The 17,698-nt window shown below is 55.9% G+C and overlaps 1 protein-coding gene across 4 annotated transcripts in view; it reads right to left on the minus strand.

Moving 5' to 3' along the window:
* Positions 1 to 17,344, minus strand: part of NOS1 (nitric oxide synthase 1) — a 59,018-nt gene extending 41,674 nt beyond the window's left edge. Inside the window, exon 1 of one of the 4 annotated variants that reach the window (XM_048964222.1) lies at positions 17,243 to 17,344. The gene's annotated coding sequence lies outside the window, so the exon portion shown is untranslated. Of the gene's footprint in view, positions 1 to 1,684; positions 1,822 to 6,509; positions 6,830 to 15,380; positions 15,649 to 17,242 lie in introns of those variants that run through there. The other 3 variants (XM_048964220.1, XM_048964219.1, XM_048964218.1) reach the window with 3 other exon arrangements.
* Positions 17,345 to 17,698: the final 354 nt, after the last annotated feature.

Consider the following 17,698-nt stretch of genomic DNA (forward strand, 5'->3'; position numbering starts at 1 on the left):
GACATCTACAGCATAGTGTTATTTTCTACACCCCCACCACAAAACCTCCCCACAGCTCTCCATCCATGTCCTGTTCTGCATCCTGAGCCCCAGCAGTGGGGGATGCAGAGAAGGGGTGGCAGAGAAGCAGCTGGCACACACAGCAGTGGGCCCCCAGCCCTGCAATCCCACACACCTCCCACCAGAAGGAAGGAGACACTTCCCCTCGATATCAGTGAGAGGCGGATCAGCTCCTCAGGGACTCAGCAGATAACTGTCAAGTTGCCTGCCAGAATTTCCTCATGACAGTCGTAACTTGAAAGCGTTGGAAGAAAATGTCTGCACCTGGGCTGTGGAGCTGAGCGGGGAAATGCCCTGCAGGGTGAGCAGTGGGGAGTGATACCCACCGACACCCACCCCAGCACCAGGGGCTCCAGATGTGTGTGCACAGAGGTTCTTTTCTGTTTTGCCAGAGAAAACCCAAAGCTTTCCATCAAAAGCTTTCCACCACCCCAGCTGCTGTGTACAAAGCAAGCCGAGAGTGGGAGCGCAGGCAGGGCCAGTTGGGTTCAGCTCCTGCGCTCCCTACACCGCAGCTCCCAGCTGTGCTGCAGAGGGGACTATTGAGGTCCGCTGTGCCCAGGTGGGGACAAACAAGAGATCAGGTTCAGGCTGTCCCTGTGGGGGTTGGGGCAGAAGCCAGCCTTGAGTCCCAGGGTTTTGATGCGGGATTGCACCAGTGTACCCCTTCCCCAAGCAGATCTCACTGCCTCCCCACCCCACTGCCCTGGAGACGAAGGTAACACGCGTGGGGCAGGCGGAGCAGCACTGCGTGGGGAGGCGGGGGCAGGGGGTGGGAAGGTGAAGGGGCATAACCAGCAGCCTCGAGCCCCGCGCAGAGCCGGGGTGGGGGCAAAGGGTGCGGTCGGGGCGCGCGTTCAGCACCCTGGACAGCTCCGGCAGCGCCCGCGGCCACCGGGGAGCGGCTCTGGGTCCGATGGGAGCCTGCGACCCCCGGGATCCCACAGCTCTGCCCCCGGGATCCCACAGCTCTGCCCCCTCCTCCTCCCCTGATGACCTGCAGAGTGCTGCCCGAGAACCTACATTCCACCCCGGGACCCCGCGCATCCTACGGGAATCAATACCCGCCCCCCTTCCCCTCCCCCCCTCGACCCAGACCTGCTGCTTCCCTACCCCAGCCGCTGCCGGACTAATTACATCCGCCCCCCCCCCCGCCCCTTCTTCGGGCAAATTGCCGCCCGTCCCGGGCACACTGCCCGCCCTTTCCAGCCAAATTGGCCCCCTGCCTTCCCCACGCAAACCGTCCGCCTGCTCCTGTTAAACTGCCCCTTCCCATCCCCCGCCCCCCCCCCAGAAAACTGCCCCTACCCCTGCCTGTGCCCTCCCCCACCCCAGCACACCGCTATGCCGCTCGCCCCATGCAAACTTACTGCAAAGAGTTGCGGGGAAGGGAGACAAGAACTGCGCTCCCCCCGCAGCTGTCCCAGCCCCCCCAGTCCCGGGGGCGCCAAGGGGGGACCCGGTGGATGAAGTTTGCGGCGGATCCCCCCGGGGTAAGAAGGAGCGCGGAGGGGACATACCTACGGCCGCGGGGTGCCGCGGGGTTCCCGCACCGCAAAGTTTCCCGGAGAAGCAGTGTGGGTTTGGGGGCATTTCCCCCCCCACACACCGTCCCACCACCTACCGTGCGGCGGAGCTGCGCCGTCCTCGTCCGTGCCCGGAGCATCGCTTCGCTCCCGGCAGCTGCGGAGGGACGAGCGCGGTGCTGTGCGGGGAGGGAGCGCTCCTCGCTGCGCCCCTTTATCCCAGCATCACCGAAACGAATCCGCTTTGACGTCCAACCCGGGTTTTTATGGGTGTGGAGCGAGCCGGTGCAGCCCTCATTAGGAGACACTCCGCTCTCCAAATCATACATCTTTTATATAACCTCATTTCCAGCCTGGCTTCCCCCCCTCCCCTCCCCTCAATGATGAGAATCACCCCCTCCTCAGCTCCCTTATCAATTAAAGAGCCAAGAGACCCCCTCCATCCCCGTCCCCCACCCCCCCCGGCCCCCGCTTGTTGCTGGAAAGCCCCACTCCTTGCCCTGCAGCCCTCCACAGCATACCCCGGGGCAGGAGGGCTCAGCCAGCTCAGCCCCCCACCCAGCCCCACATCCCCAGAGAGCCACAGCCCTCTCCCTGCACCATGCTGCTGTAGGGGGCAATGAGACAATGGGGTTCCCTTTTTCCCTGATAGCAAGCAGCCTCCCTCCAATCTCGTCCATGCACCCCTGAGCCCAGGGCAGGTGGCACCAGTGTTCCCCACTGCCCCCACTGAAGAGCTGGGCACTGTGCAGGGGCTGCACATGGGGGAGAGTGCAGGGAAGGGGCTCCTCCTCTCTCCACTTCCCCTTCCGACCTGCCCCTGCCCCCAAAAAGGCCCAGTACAGACCCAGGCTTGACATCAGTCTCCAGGCTTTGCAATTGTGCTCATTCCCATGGCAACAACAAACACATAATTATAGATATATAATATTATATAAACCCCACTGGGAGCTCGGGCAGGAGCTCACCTGCATGCAGCCCCCTCCCAGAGCACAGGGGCAGCTCCCCTGGAGCAGAGAAACACATCTGCAGTCCAGCACACGGCCACGGCTGCCCGGTGCTCAGGATGCTCATGGATAAACCATGGCACAGCGGGTGACTAAATGACAAAACTTCCCTCAGGGAGGGCAAAGCAAGCAGCCCTGATCCTCCCTGCTGAACGGGGACTCTCACAGAGCTGGCAAACAGGGGAGGATGGCAGCAGCACTTTTGGGGCTGCACCCCCCCTGCTCCTCTCTCTACTCATACATCAAGCTGTAACGCACTGTCTGGGGCTAATGAAAACATAATTATGCCTATTTAGATGCAGGAGGACTAATTTAATAGCAAGCTTCTAAATGACATCTGCTGTGCTCCATCGGGCAGGGAAGCCTGCCCCACAGAGGGGTGAGCTGCACGGGGTGGGGGCATGCAGGCAAAGAAAGGCTTCGTGACGTGGTCACAGGCCAAAAGTTGTCACCTTCAGCCTGGGCAGCCCAAGAACTTCTTCCCTTGATTCGTGATGTAAGATCCATCTCCTGCTCTGCTGGAGAGGAAAAAAAAATCAGGGATCAGAGTAATGGGTGCTGGGCTCCAGACAGAGGGGCTCCCAGCAGCCAGCTCGGGTTGTCCTGCCCACCTACCCCATTAACAACCACACAAGACACACTAGGAAGAAAGCAAGCTGTGCTCTATGTGTCACTAGGATAACCATCATCCTCCTCCTCCCAGGATGCTGCCCTGCGTAACACTCAGCAGAGCAGTGCTCACTTCTGTGCTGGCTGAGGCTTTGCCCACGAAGCCCACAGCACAGTGCAGGCATCAGAAGGAGCTGGTGGCCTCCGCACATCCTGCACCAGGGGACTCAGCCTCCAGCTGTGTCATAGCAGCCACCCCCAGATGCTGGGGTTGGAAAAGGTCTCAATGTGACAACCAACATTTGCACCTTTCCTCCTCCAGCAAAGAACACTCAGGGCAGGGTTTCTCCATGGGGATTACACTCCTGTAACCCTGTCCCATTCAGCCCAGGGAGCCCAGAGCCACGGGGAAGACACATGCACAAGTCACCCCACGCCCCAGCCATGTACTGAATGCAAACAGCACTATGAGCAAGAGATTGCCCAGCTCAGCTTGTGGCGGGGGACAGCACCTGCCCCTGCCCCATCCCACGCTCCCCCTTGCCACAAAAGCAGCTCAGTGCCATTTGCCTCCAGCCATATGCTCGCGGTGTTATGGGAGCCAAATATAAACACAGCGCTTCGCTCGCCCCTTCTCCCCCCATCCTGGGCTCACTGCCCTCCCCTCAGCTTCACCCACCTCCATTGGGAGCTGCAGGGGTCGGGGGGGTTCCCAAAAGTGGGGGGATGTGCCCAGAGATCTCCTGCAGCCAGCAGTGCAGATCCCCCACACACACACACACACAGCAGTCACCCGGCTGCTATTTCCATGCAGCCCGAAATGCGTCCAAGGGATTACTGCGACGGGAATAAAGAAAGAGCTGAATGTATTTATACCCAAAGCTTAAGGAGCCGATGGCACCGCACACACAGACACACACAGCCACCAGCTGATGGGGGTCTGGCAGCGATTTGGGACAAATCCCAGGATTTCTATCCCTGCTCCACTTCGGAGCGGGTGCGGATGCTGGAGCTGCCTATGGGTGGCAGTGAGCCCGCACTGCTGGCTGGCACCGCAGGGCTGAGGGCCTGGGAGTCCCCGGCTCGGTGACAGATAGGATACATTTGGGGCAAAAATAAACCAACTTGGAAATGGCATCAAAAAGTCAAACCCTACAGCCTCACATCACCGTGGGTCACGGGGCTGGATTGAGTCTTTCAGAGTGCATCACACCACCTCCAATGGCATAAAGTAGGTTATAAGGAACTCTCTCTCACACACACACTCACTCACAAATCTAATAAAGAGATATTAGTTGGAGAGTATTTGGCTTCTGGCATTAAACTAACTCCAGCTTCATACAGACACCAAAGAAATGAAATTATGGCAGCTCACAAACAAGAAATTCCAGGGGGATGAATTAATGTTTCATCACTGTTACAGGGCAGAGCTGTACCTATCTGTCTTCCCTTTCTGTGTTTCTTTCTCCTTACTTCAAAACATGATGCTCTGCCTCCACGAGTCGCGCACCGCGTCCCTCCCGCGCCAGCCCCACACCTCCCCATCAAAACCCAAATTGTTTTCATCCTCCTTTTAAGGACACGCTGGAGGTTTTACAAACACACCAAAGCCCAAGGACGCCTCGTAAATCCGGGCTCTAATTTGAACAGATGAAAAACCTGCTCAGAGACCTCGCTTGCTCCGCATGCCGGAGCGGCTGGAGTGACTCCTGGGTTATTCAGATGCAAACGCTTTCAAACACAAATATCTGAGGCAGCTGGAAATGGAGGGAAGGTGCTCAGCAGCACAGAGCTGCACTGAAACCATAGAACCAGTGAGATGTGCATCATAGAACCATAGGATGGGTTGGAAGAGACCTCAGAAACCATCCAAAAATAAGCAGAATGGAGATCATTAAGGCTGGCAAAAGGCAGCCCATCCCCTGTGCTGTACAGCAGCTGGGTCTCTGCTGCGTGCCCACTCCTCTCCAGGAGGATCTGACCCCCAAATGTCACTATTTAATCTTTGAGTCATTTAACAGGATAATCATCAAAGTCACTTTGTGCCGACCCTTAGCAGTCTAGGTGGAGATTCTTCCCTGTGCAGCAGCACAGCAGAGGGCTGCAGGTCCACAGCTCTTTCTGTAAGACCCAAATCTCTAATCTCAGAGTTATCGGTGTGGGACCTCGGGGTGGGTGGGACAGAGGCAGGAAGGGGCACTGCGTCAGCGCAGCGCTGGGTAAACAGGCGCGGGGCAGCACGGAAGGGCTGCAGCAGGCTGACAGGGCTGATAAGCCCAATCTGCAGAGCATTCACAGCACGAGGAACACAAAGCCAGCCCGAAACTGAGCCACAGCTGCTGCCGAGTTCTTCATTCCCAAAAAAGACCCTGCTAGCAGAAAACAAGCTGCAGAGAAAGCGACAGAAATATTCCGCTACCCATTGGTGAAGCCCCTCGTGTGTTACTGGGGGTGGGTGAAGAGGGGCTGCCGTACCCTCCAGACCCATGGAAATAAAGCAACACGTGCTGGGCATTCATTGAGGCTGAGTGAGCTGTGAACCCCACCATCCCTGACCCTAAAAGCAGCAGTAGGGCAGCCCCACGCACATAGCCCAGAGGCTCAGCAATGGTGAGCAGGGCTGGTGATGGTGAGGAAGGCTCATCCCAGCCCCAGCCTGCTGCTTCAGCGCATGTAGGTAGCACCATGCGCCAGGACACACTTTGCATCGCTCACAGTGTCCTCCAGACAAAGCCATGCAACAGCACAGGAGCTGCCCCATCCCAAATGCACGTGCCAGCAGGGAGAGAAGCAACAACAGGAGGCACAGAGCTGTGCATTTCCCCCCTTTCGTTTTTTCCCCACAGCCAGAAAAACCCACGAAAGCGGCACTCGGCCTTCCCAGCGAGCAGTGAGAAGTTTGTGCAGAAGCACTGCCAGGAATTTGGGTTTATTTCTGGAATGACTTTCATGGGATGTTGAAAAGCTGCTGTAATTTGGAGGTATTAAGCAGCTTCTCCCAGTTCAACCAAGATGGAATCGAATGCTGAAAGGAGCCAACTGCGTGGGGAGCAGCACCATCGTGACATTTCACCTCCAATTCAGACAATTCATTCCCCTTGCCACCAAAATCTTTCTTCAAGAGCAGGAAAAGGAGGAAACGGAGCCAACTGAACCCAGCCCAGATCCCAGCAGCCCCCCCACAAGCTGCCGTGCTGACACAAGGCCCCAGCTGTAGCATTTGGCACCCTGGGCTCACCACCTCCATGGAATTGAAAGCAACTTAGAGCTTTTTGGTGCTTTTTGGATCCCCCAGCAATCCACTCACCTGCAGCCACCAGATCCCAGCAACTCTGCCCGCTGCTTCCAAAGCCAACTTTGGTAATTAGAGGAACACAGAACAGCCCTGGTGTCACTTGTAGGTGGGCACTGAGGTGATCTCACAGCGCTAGCAGGACCTCCCAGATTAGAAACGTTCCTACACTACCTTCTCCCAAGTTGACCAGCACCCTGTAGGTCCCAGCCCTAACAGGGGATGCTCATTTAGGTCACCTGAGACCCAATGCAGGTGACACACACCAAAACCTCATTGCTTTGGTGTCTCAACCCTCCCATTCAATTTGGTCAAAAGGATGCAGCTGTGCTAGGCTGGGGGTGCAAGAGCACAGCTGGATGAATCACAGAATCCTGGAATCAGTAAGGTGGGAAATGACCTCAGATCCCCAGACCAACCCCAGCACTCAGCCCCACCATGCCAATGCCCACGGCCCTCAGTGCCACATCTCCGTGCTCCTTCACCACCTCCAGGGACGGTGGCCCCAGCACTCCCTGGACAGCTGTGCCATGAACCCCATTTACTTACAAAAGTGGACTGAAGGAATGCCTGGAAAGAGCACGAGCCCCTGCAGCCTGAGGTCTGAGGAAGGCTTTATGGGCAAAAGCACTAAAAAGGCTGAAATCAGGAAAAATAGCCCAACAGTGAACTATGTGCATGTGAAGCACTGCCCTACAAAATGCCAGAAAACAAACACCCCTCTCCCAACTCTTCTCTTACCAATGGGGAAATGGAGGCATGTGAAGGGCAGGGGCCAATGTACACCATATAAAAGTGGAGAAAAAGGCTCAGAGAGCTGTCTCCTTCTTCAGCTGCCCACGGGTGGGGGCTGGGGGGCACTCTGTACAGGGCAGGCTGCAGATGGTGCCTCCCGTCTCACCTACATGGCCAGAGAGCCTGGCCCTGTGCTTGGCAGGCAAAGAGCTGCTGTTCCCATTTAGAAATACAAGACTGCCCTATTCTCTAAGAGAAAGATCAGGAAGAAAGGGGAAAATAATAACAGTAAAAACAACAACTGAGTGAACTCAGGATCAGGGAAGACAGAAATGAGTGGTAGCACTGCCCCTGGCTTTGCAGCTCCCAGCAGGAGCCCCAGACCCCACGGAGCCCGACTGCTCTCCCCTTGTAGCCATGAGGCAGAACAAAACCCACTTGGGACACTTCTTCTTGCCATTCAGCTCCTCCACAAAGAACCCTCTGTTTTCCCAGAGCGTGTTTTCTCCTCGCATGCCCCCGTCCTTCCAGCCCTCTGCTGCCTCACACACAGCCTCTGGGCCTCTCTGAAATTCGGAGCGATATCACAACTTCGGATGGGATCTGCTTGCTCTCCAGGTTCTGTCAACACCCTGCAGACCAGGAGCACAGGGCAGCCTGCAGCCCACGTCTGCAACAAGCAGATGCATCTGAGAGCTCTGCGCATCCCCAATGCAACCGAGACTTGACACAGCCTTGGACAGGCTTCCCCCTCCCCGATACTTTTTTTCCTTTTTATTTTTTTCCCCCAACCTCTTATTCCCAGTGGCCGAGAACATTTAGTCTGGCCGGGAAAAGGAAATCTCATTACAGAATTACGGTTCATTTAGCAGGTCCCGCTGGAAGCCCTGCAATAACCACTGCCTTCCTAACAGGATTAGCCGGTGTCTGAACCTCCCGACCACGCTGCCTGCGGCTCTGCTCCCACAGCATCTCCCGGACCCCAGAAAACCCCAACTGTTAGTGGGACAAAGGGAAAAGATGGGGAGGGTGGGGGGCATCCCCACTGTGCTTCGCTGCCTTGGCTTCTCCCATCTTGCTGGCTCTGCACTCAAGGGTGTTGTTGAAAGTGTCCACGAAGTGTCCAAGGGCATCAAGCTCATAAACACCCACAGGACAGTGGATTGATGTGTGTCCTGCTACAGCGTCAGCCAGGACTCACTGTACACACAGGTTTTCTTCCCACCAGCAGCAGCTTCCATGACACAGAGGCAATGCTGAGACACAGGGTGGGTTGGTGGGGTCCTCCTGGCATCGGTTCTGGAGCCTACATGGAGGGTTGGGCTGCCAACGTGCTGTCTGGGAGCATTCTTACTGGGATCAGCTCTCCGTGTTTAAGAGGTTTAGGAATGAGTAATTTAGAGGTGAAGATGAAGGGGGAAACGAATTTACATGGTGTCACCAGAACAGCCATGAATTTGCCTTCAGTGACACTGATATCTCATTGCTTCTCCCACCACTGCCCCCAAGAAGTGGTGAAAGGGCAGTAAATTAACGCAGCACCACTTACAGAGATACCCCTATGCTTTCAGGGGGCTGAGCATCCAACTGTCACCACCAACCAGCTCCCACTGCTTCAATCTCACACCGCTTTGCACAGATAGAAACAGCCAGTCCCTATAGAAAGCCACAGCAAGTGGGGAGGGCAACACAGACTGAAGGAGAGCAGAGAACACTGCTTCGTGCGGTAGTTACACCCATGAGACAGTTCAGTCCTCCCACAGCACTGAAAGAGCTTTTATGGGGTTAAATGAACTCTTGTTTTCCTTTAGACAAAGTAATTCTCTGCGACGTGCTTCCAGCAACACCCTGTTCCATTGCACACCCACTGTGGGCAGCTTCTCCCATGCTGCGCACCGCAGGCACCCATCCCACAGCCCAGCCCTGCTCTGACACCTCCCTGCCAGGGGTGGGAGCCTAGAGACCCCCTCACCCCACCAGGCAGCCCAGCACTCCCACCTGCCGTGCTCCAGGGGTGGCTGTGATCCCTCATTACTGTGGAGATGAAAGGCCACGCAGAGCATCGCAGCCCCGTCCCCACGGCTCCCACGCTGCTCCAGCTCCACCAAGAGCTGCCATCATTAGCAGGGATCTGTGTGCGAGCAGAGGGCTGCTAACGAAGCTGTGTGGGCAGAGTGAAGTGCCGGGAGTCGGAGATGTGGGGACGCTACGGGGAAGGCGTGGGGACATCGCTGGTCCTGCATTAATGCCAGGGACACAGCAGGGCGCGAGGAGGAGGGAGGGGTGGTGCAGAGCAGGGGAAGTTTTGCTCACACACAAACACGGTGTAATTCAGTTTGCAGAAGCGCACCAAAGCCAAGAACTGAGCAAGAGGCTGAAAGGGCAGAAGCGTTTCTGCGGCTAATGAGCACGCATGATGAGTGCTGCTGGCGAGTGCTGGAGGGAGGATGGAGCCCCACTCTTGGCCTTGCAGAAGCCTCATGTCACTGGGATCATGATCCTGGGGAGAGCACAGTGGTTCCTGTTCACCTCTTGGTGCCCCAGCCTACATCTGTCTGTCTGTCTGTCCTGCAGAGCATGGGCAGTCACCCTGTGCCATGCAGCAGGGCCGCAGCAAGGATGCTTCTGATCCCTCCATCCAGAGATCACTTTAATCCTCCCACCTTCAGAGAGTTTTTCCCCACTGTGTCTGCTGGAACAGAAGTGCCCAGTTCTGCCCTCCTTGGGTTCTTCTGCAGGGAGCAGGCTGCCCAGGGAGTGGTGTGGTCACCAACTCTGGAGATGTTCAAGGAATGTGGAGATGTGGCCCTGGGGACATGGGCAGTGGGCACGGTGGGGGTGGGTTGGGATTTGGTTTGGGGATCTTAGGCATCTTTCCCAACCTTAATGATCCCATGATTCTGTGAGCCCCGAGCACCGTTGCTCTCCCTGCATGGCTCTTGTCACTGCACATGGCACAGACGTGTTGCTCATCAAGCTGTGGCTCTGTGAAACAGGCAGTGATCCAACCTGACCTTCCCACACAGCCTTGTAGTACATCCCAGAGCACAGGCCTGGCAGAGGAGGTGACACAGGGCTCAATACAGGACACCTGGCTAGCTGCAAGTCTCAGAGATGCAATTAGAGGCCGCAGGAGGATGTATTACACACTCCATGCATTTATCCCTATGCCATAACAGCTGTTTCTGCCACGTAAGTGACCTTTCCAGCTTTGTTTTTTCATGATATCGTTTGGAGATACATTAGAAACTGTCCGTAAGGGAAGTGCCGGAAGCCAGACAGACTCTGTGTGCATGCCAGAGGAGGAACAGTTACATACATACACCCCACATGTTTGTGTGAGCGTGGGTATTGGGGGAGCCCTGGATTTGGTTTTGATCAGAGCCAACAGCCTGAACAGCTGGACGGAGCAAACCATTGGCCATGTCTTCCTAGACGGTGACAGATGGACTCTACCAGCAGCCTTGCTCCGTGACTGTGGGCAAAACAGATCACTCTCCTTTCTTATAGGTGCAGTGATTCTCCTCAGTGAACTGACCAAGGATGGGGAATATCAGTCATCCCTTCCCCTCCTTTCCCACCTCTAGAGTCTGCTCTCTGCTGAAGAGCCGTGGAGAAGAAACAAACGATGCTTAGCCCTGGATTGCTCTGTGGGCAGAAGCCAACTGCTTCTCTCGTGCCCTCTGACACATGTCACAAGCCAACAGGCCCATGTGCTGTTTGAAAAAGGGGCGAGAAGGACCCCCAACGTTCTGCCTTCCTCCCTACCCCTTAGGTGGCACCTGGCTGTTCCATGCTTCTCCCAATCCATCCGCAGTTTGCCCACCCTACTTCTTTTTCTCTTGCTTCTTGTTTGTTTGTTTTGCCATCCAAGCATTATTGGTAGCAGCAGGGTCTGGCAGCCCAAACTTCCCCAGGGAAGAAGTTCTGGCATCCAGCAGCCAAGTGGAAAGTTGGTCCAAGCCTGTCTCATCTCACTTTTGACATATCACGGCTGTCCATTTCCCTTCCCAAGGAAATCTGATTTGTTCCAAAGTTTATAGTTTCAGTGACCTAATCCCAGCATAGTTGTTCCTGTTTCCCTTTAATTTACTGCCTCAGCTTGTATTAATTGATGTATTGCAGAGGGCTTGAGCCAAGCTAATTGTTTTAGAAGAAGAAAAAAGAAGAAAGGAAGGAAGATGTGAGGTCCCTTAGCGGATTACTGAGGTATTTGAGTGGGCAAACAGCAGCCACCAGAAAACAGTAATAGCTCCAAACAGCATCAACAGACCGGAGGGGTGGGGGCCCTCCAGATGTCATGCAACCCCAAATCCCTGCCCCAGGGTGAGCTGTGGGAGCAGAGCATGTAGAAGGAGGGGGGCTGCGATGCACTGCCTTGCTGGGCTGCCTCCATCCCTGGGTGGTGGGGTCACTGTCCCTGGGGGTGTTCAAGGAACGTGGAGATGTGGCACTGAGGGAGGTGATCAGTGTGGGGGGATGATCTTAGTGGTCTTTTCCAACCTTAATGATTCTATGATTCTATGCACTTGCCTGGGGAGGTGATGGAAAACCCTGCTGGTGGCTGTTCCTGCTCACGATGAACAAGAGCAATAGAGAAGTGCCTGTAGGGATTTCCCAGGTGTAAATCACAGCCAGCAGCCCTGACTGCCTCCAGAGCGAGGAGGTTGGCTCTGTGGGCAAGGGGAGAGTGGTTCCACTGTGCCACTGCCACTTGACAGCCTCTCATAGCACTCTTGTGGTCCAAGTGGTGAAATAAAGAACAAATACACAGACAAATCGGAGCAGAGCTTGTAGAAGGAGGCACTGTAAGCAGGCACAGTGCTCTGTAAGAACACTTTCAGATGATCCCAGATTAGAGGGACTGTTGTTGTGCCAATGGTCACGGCTCTGCCTGGAGGGATGGTGAAAGGCAAACATCACCTCCTGTCCTGGGTGGGTTAACCCTGGTGACTGGATGGGTCTGAAAGGCTGGAAAACAGCTTTGGAGGAAAGGGCATGGTGGCGCCACTGAACTAGAGGATGTGGTTTAGAACAGCTAATCCATGAGCTTTCACTTGGCCAAGATCAACGCCTCCTGTGCTGAACAACCATTGCAAAGCCAGCAGGACAATGGAAGGGATTGCTCCCTGTATTTGCCACCTGCAGTAGGAAATGGTGCCCTGGGAACAGCGCTGAGCGAGGGCTTGGAGCATGCTGTACACAGAATCTGCCTAAAGGAGGGGAAGGAAGAGGAGGAAAGGTTCCACCAGCTCCAGCTGACGAGACTACAGCTGTATTAGATGATGTTACAGGTCCTTTCCAACCTTAACAACTTCATGACTCTATGATCACAGCATTTCTGGCACCTGACGCACAGCGTGATGCTCCAGGGCTGGTCACACAGCACGAAGGGGAGCGCAGCCCTTCTCAGCTCTTCACAACCAAGATTCCATGGGAAAAAGCCAGGCCAGAATCAAAACCCCAGTGCTGAGAGGCTCAGCCCTCCCTGGGGGGAGCATTTTGGGGATGGGGATACAGCAAGGGCACAAAGAGCAAGATGGGGATACTCTGTCCAGTCCATAGGGATCTGCAATCCCTATGAACCCAACACCATCCTATCAAAAGTTTCCCAGAGCACAAAGTTGCTCCTTGCTGTTCTCCAGACCAGCTCACGTTCCTGCCCTGCCCATAAATCAGCCTGGCTCCATCACGCAGCTCTCACTGCGAGGTTGATTTATTTGGGAACAACACAGGGAGTTTCCAGATTAACAATAATTGCTCTTCCAAATTACTTAACAGCTCAGATTGCAGCTCTCTCTTTGGAAGTCATCTCAGACAGTTCAATAAAACAACAACAACAACAAAACTATCATCGAAGAGACAACTGCAAATTGATAAAGTCTTTGAGACCGGGCTAATATCACTGCTGGTAATTTTATTCAGCTCAAAATGGAGGGATACGCACTCGGCTCAGTGAGGAGAACACCGCCTGCTACCAAGGTGCTCAATTTTCCCTTTCAGAGACACTCCTGTTGCTCAGAAGGAGCCGCAGGAACAGCCCTGCTGGCTGCAGTGCTGCAGACAAACAGCTCCAGCCTTCTTGGAGAGAAAGATACAAATAAAAATGTAATAATAACAATAATAATGGGCTGAAGGGCTGTGCTCTCTGTGGCCTTTGCAGGTGCTCCTGCCCAGGACTGGTGTGGGCGCGGGAGCTGGCGGTCACTGCGCTCCTGCAGGGCTGAAATTGTCACCCAGGAGGGGAGGGGAGGACTTGTTTCATTTTGGCCACTTCCCAATTTCCCAGCCCTCCGGGGGCAGGATGTGCAATGTGGCTCACAGGGGAGGGCCGAGGGGGGAGGGGGGAGCGGGAGGGAAATGGGATGCTTGGGGCAGCCCTAAGTCACCAAGGAGCAAGTGCATGGGTGCAGAGGGAGCCCTGGGTGCTGGGGTGATGCCAACCAGAGCAAACTGGTTTCCAGCATCAGTGGGCTTTGCCGTATTTTGAGGCAAGCCCATGCTCGGTGGTGCAGCCTAAAATGCAAAACCTCAGTGGGGGGACTCCATTCCCACTCACCCACATCCCATTTCCCTCAGAACACCCCAGGGGATCACATCTCCCAGCAGCCCGTTGAGATGTGGGCCATGGGGTTAGGAGGAGCCCGGCAGTGAGAGGGTTACACAGCCACTGCCCCGTGCCAGGAGCTGTGGGGGCTCGGAGTGAGCCCAGCCGATGGCTGCCATCTGCTCCTGGCACCTCAGGCTGTGCCGGAGAGCAGGGAAGGGAGAAAACAAAACCCTGGAAGTGGGCTCCAGCAGGACGTGCTCCACTCTGGCCAACACACCAAAGCCCTGTAGGGCGTTTGAATGGCTGCAAAATGCTGCTCCGTCCATCCCCATCACTCCCAAGGATGGGAGTGCTGAGCTTCTGGTGCTCCACACCAGTGTTGTTTCTCCAGGAGGAACACAGTCCCAAGGGATGTCTCCAAGCTCATCCTCCTGGGGACGCAGAGCAGCTCATGGGAATACTGCTCTGAAGGGCATCCTCCTACGGGGCTCAGGCTTTGCTGTTCCCCAGCAACACACAGCCCTGTCCCCATCACTCGCTGCGCCGGGAGGGCATCCAAGGGAGCTGCCTTCATAGCAGCCACTTACAGCCAGAACCGGGCAGCACCGCGCGCACCGCCGGGCAGCCCTGAGCCAGCAAGCGCCGGGGGAAAGCGGCCAAACCCAGCCCCACATCCCAGCCCCCCTGGGGGTTCAGAAAGAAGTCCCATTCATCATCCAGCCTCTGTTTGTTTTCTGCACTCTGCTAAGCTCAAACAAGCAAAACAGATTAGCCGGTCTCATTTGTTTCCTTCTTAATTACACCTCTTCGGTGCTGATGTAATATTTCAAGATTTGGGTTGCTAAGGATGAAAATCCACCTTCCCCCTCCTACACCCACCTTGGCTTTTCATTCCCATCATGAAAAAGCCCAGATGTTGGTTTGATTTTTGTTTTTTGGTTTTTTTGGTGGGGTATTTTTTTCCCCACAAAAACCTGCAATTATTGAGGAATTCAGAAACTCTGAATTCAGAAGCTGCCGGAGAGCGTTCAGGTTGTCAGAAACAGATGGGCTGGGGCTGCAACTTTTCATCATTCTATCCAGCCCCCCCAGAATGGAGGGCTGCATCTGCAGCACACGCGGCCCCAGATAACTTCAGCTGTGTCCCCCCCCCGCAGCAGTGCTTTGCCATCAATAGGACTTCCCAGAAAGTGGAGCAGCTGCGCGCCAAGGGCTGTGGGATGAGCTCCTCGTCCGGGGAAGGAGAGAACTCTTTGTGCTGTCATCCCCACCTGCAAGTCCCCCATGCATCTTCCCAGGGTGGGTGTTAGGGTTAAAGGGCCTGAATCAGAGCCACGAGAGGGTGGGAGGTGGGAAGCAACCCCAGCGCAGTGCAGCCCAGGCTGTGGGGCAGGCAGGGACATGGAGATCAGGACATTTGCCACTCCTGCGTGCCCACGTAGTCCCCCAGCAGCATCTGAGCCGCAGCACAGATAGAACACCATGGAGACAAGGGGGACACCCCACTGTACAGCCCCCCCCACACCCCCACGCCAACACACACCACCTCCAACCCACCCACATGCAGGATCCCATCCCCAGCACCAACGCGAGGCACGCACCGACTCCCAGCTCCGGCTCCATCTGGGTGCCATGCGGATGGCGGCGCTCAGCTCGGCGATCCGCGCTGGCTGGCGGAAGAGCTGCAGGAGGGCTGGCAGGGCTGTGCCGAGCCGGCAGCGCAGCTTTCCCACCGTGGCATTCAGGACACCCCACTGCGTCCCCTCCCTGTGCCCGGCGCTGTGCATCCCTCCCAGGGCTCCACACCGCCCTGTGGATGTGGGGTCCGTGGGGTTGGGAGCTGGGGGCATTTCGGATGGTTTGGGTCCAGCAAACACCTGCAGCACACTGCAACCTGGGGGCCCCGCAGCACTCGGGTTATTCAGTAACTTCTCCCTCCCCAGCTGCAGTGAGCGCTGCTCTTTCCCAGTCATGTGAGCTGTGGTATTCCAGCTTGAGGCCTCCAGCTCTGGGTCTCATCCAGGTGTGTTTTTGTGGGGGGGAGAGGGCAATGCAGAGCACCCAGGTAACAGGACAGAGAGGACAAAGCCCCATCCTGCAGCATCGTGCCAGCTGGGTACCACGAGGGGCACCAGCTCCTTCCCCTCCACAAAACCCCAAAGCTGGAATGTGAAGATCTTTGAGATCCCTTCCTGCCCAAGCCATTCCACAATTTTACAAAAGACACAATTCTAGGAAAATGAACCATGGCAAGCCTCAAACCAAAGGAATTTTACCTTCAAGGGTGTAGGGTCTGATTTTAAGCTTCCCCTAAAGAGTGCTCTTGTCCTCAGTGGCCTTCATCCTCCTCCAGCCCCACTGAGCCCCACTGACCTCCAGCCCTGCTCACCACCATGCTGCAGTGCTGCTCAGTCTAAGCGTGTCCCCACAGCACCAGGCAGGTGCTCCCCTGGAGGCTGCGGCCGCTCCCCTGCACAAACTGCATTGTGTTTGAGGTGTGGGAGATCCATTGTCTGCATAATGGGCACCAAAGGTAGGTGAGCTCCTGGACGAGCCCGGGGGATGGAGCGGGTGGAAATCAGCCAGGCAAAATGCCCTGGCTTCCCCTTGGCTGGATCCTACCCCATGCACAGATGGGGTTTATTTTGTGGTTGGGAGCAACGTAACACACACAAGGAGGGAGCGCAGAACCATGCACACAGGGTTGCTGGAACAGGGGTTGTAGCCAAAAATAGGAACAAATAAGTTGGATCTTACCCAGCACAGCAGCATAGAGGCTGAGGGATGTGTAACCCCGAGGCTGGCTCTGCCCCGGGCATGCAGCCAGAAGCATTGTCACCCATTGGATTTGCAAGCCTGAAAATAGCCCTCTGACAGCGAAACCCTACCCGGGGCTCAGACTGGCCACAGTGGCACCATGTGTGTCCCCAGTCCCCAAGTGTGGGGCATCCCAGCAGTACAGGAGGGGGTCACTGCAACGGGGTGAGAGTGGGCTGGGAAACAGCCCCGTGGCTATTGGAATGGGACAAGCATGTCCTCCAGCCAGCCTCAGGACACCCAGCTGGAATGGCAGTTTTGGCGACCCACATCACACTGCAGAAATGGGGACAAGGATGTAACGGGTACCGCACAGCATCCCTGTCCATGGGATCAGGTCTGTGGGGCTGTTCCCGTGCCAGCTGGGGACCCACCAGGATGCCCAGTACCCCCCAACATGGTGCCTATGTGGCAACCAGTGAGTACAACCAAGGCAGAAAGCCCATGCTGTAGTGGGGCATTCTCAGGGAGGACATCGACACCACATTTCCATCACCATTCCAGTGGGTTCCAATAGGATATCAAGGTAGTGCTCCAGAGCTCCCAGCCTCACAGTTTGCCATACAAACACATAAAGCCACCCCAGCCCCCAAAACCAAAACAAAAAGCTGTCAGGCATAGGAGAGCCTTCAGCTGGTTTCTCTACCTGTGCTGAGGGCATGGCGTGACTTCGCCTCGCGAAGGAAGCTGCAGCTGTGACATCTGGGACACAAAGCTTGTATCTGTGGATGGTTGCCCCTCCCTGGACAGGAAAGTGTCCTGCAGGGCTCTCCCCGGGTGTCAGTGTCCAGCAGAGCCCTGCGAGGTCCCTGGGTACTGGGTTCAGATTTCGGGAGACGGGCACCCAAGGTCAGGGTAAAAATAGAGGAGAGGAAAGGGAATCTGCTGAGCAATGGGAGCAGGGGGACATGGGGTGGGGGGCAGGCACTGGGGGTCAAGGCAACCCCTTCCCCTGCAGGTGGGACCCCCAGGGCCACTCGCCTCTGTGCTGACGTTAATCTCCCCAGCGAGCAGAATCAGCATCCACACCTCAGAGCTGTGTGAGTTTGGTGCTCCTGTATCTCATTTTTCAAGTTCAGCTCAGCGGAAGGCTTCAGGATGT

This window comes from Lagopus muta, chromosome 17 (genome assembly GCF_023343835.1).
Source record: "Lagopus muta isolate bLagMut1 chromosome 17, bLagMut1 primary, whole genome shotgun sequence".
In the NCBI taxonomy this organism is placed as follows: Eukaryota; Metazoa; Chordata; class Aves; order Galliformes; family Phasianidae; genus Lagopus; species Lagopus muta.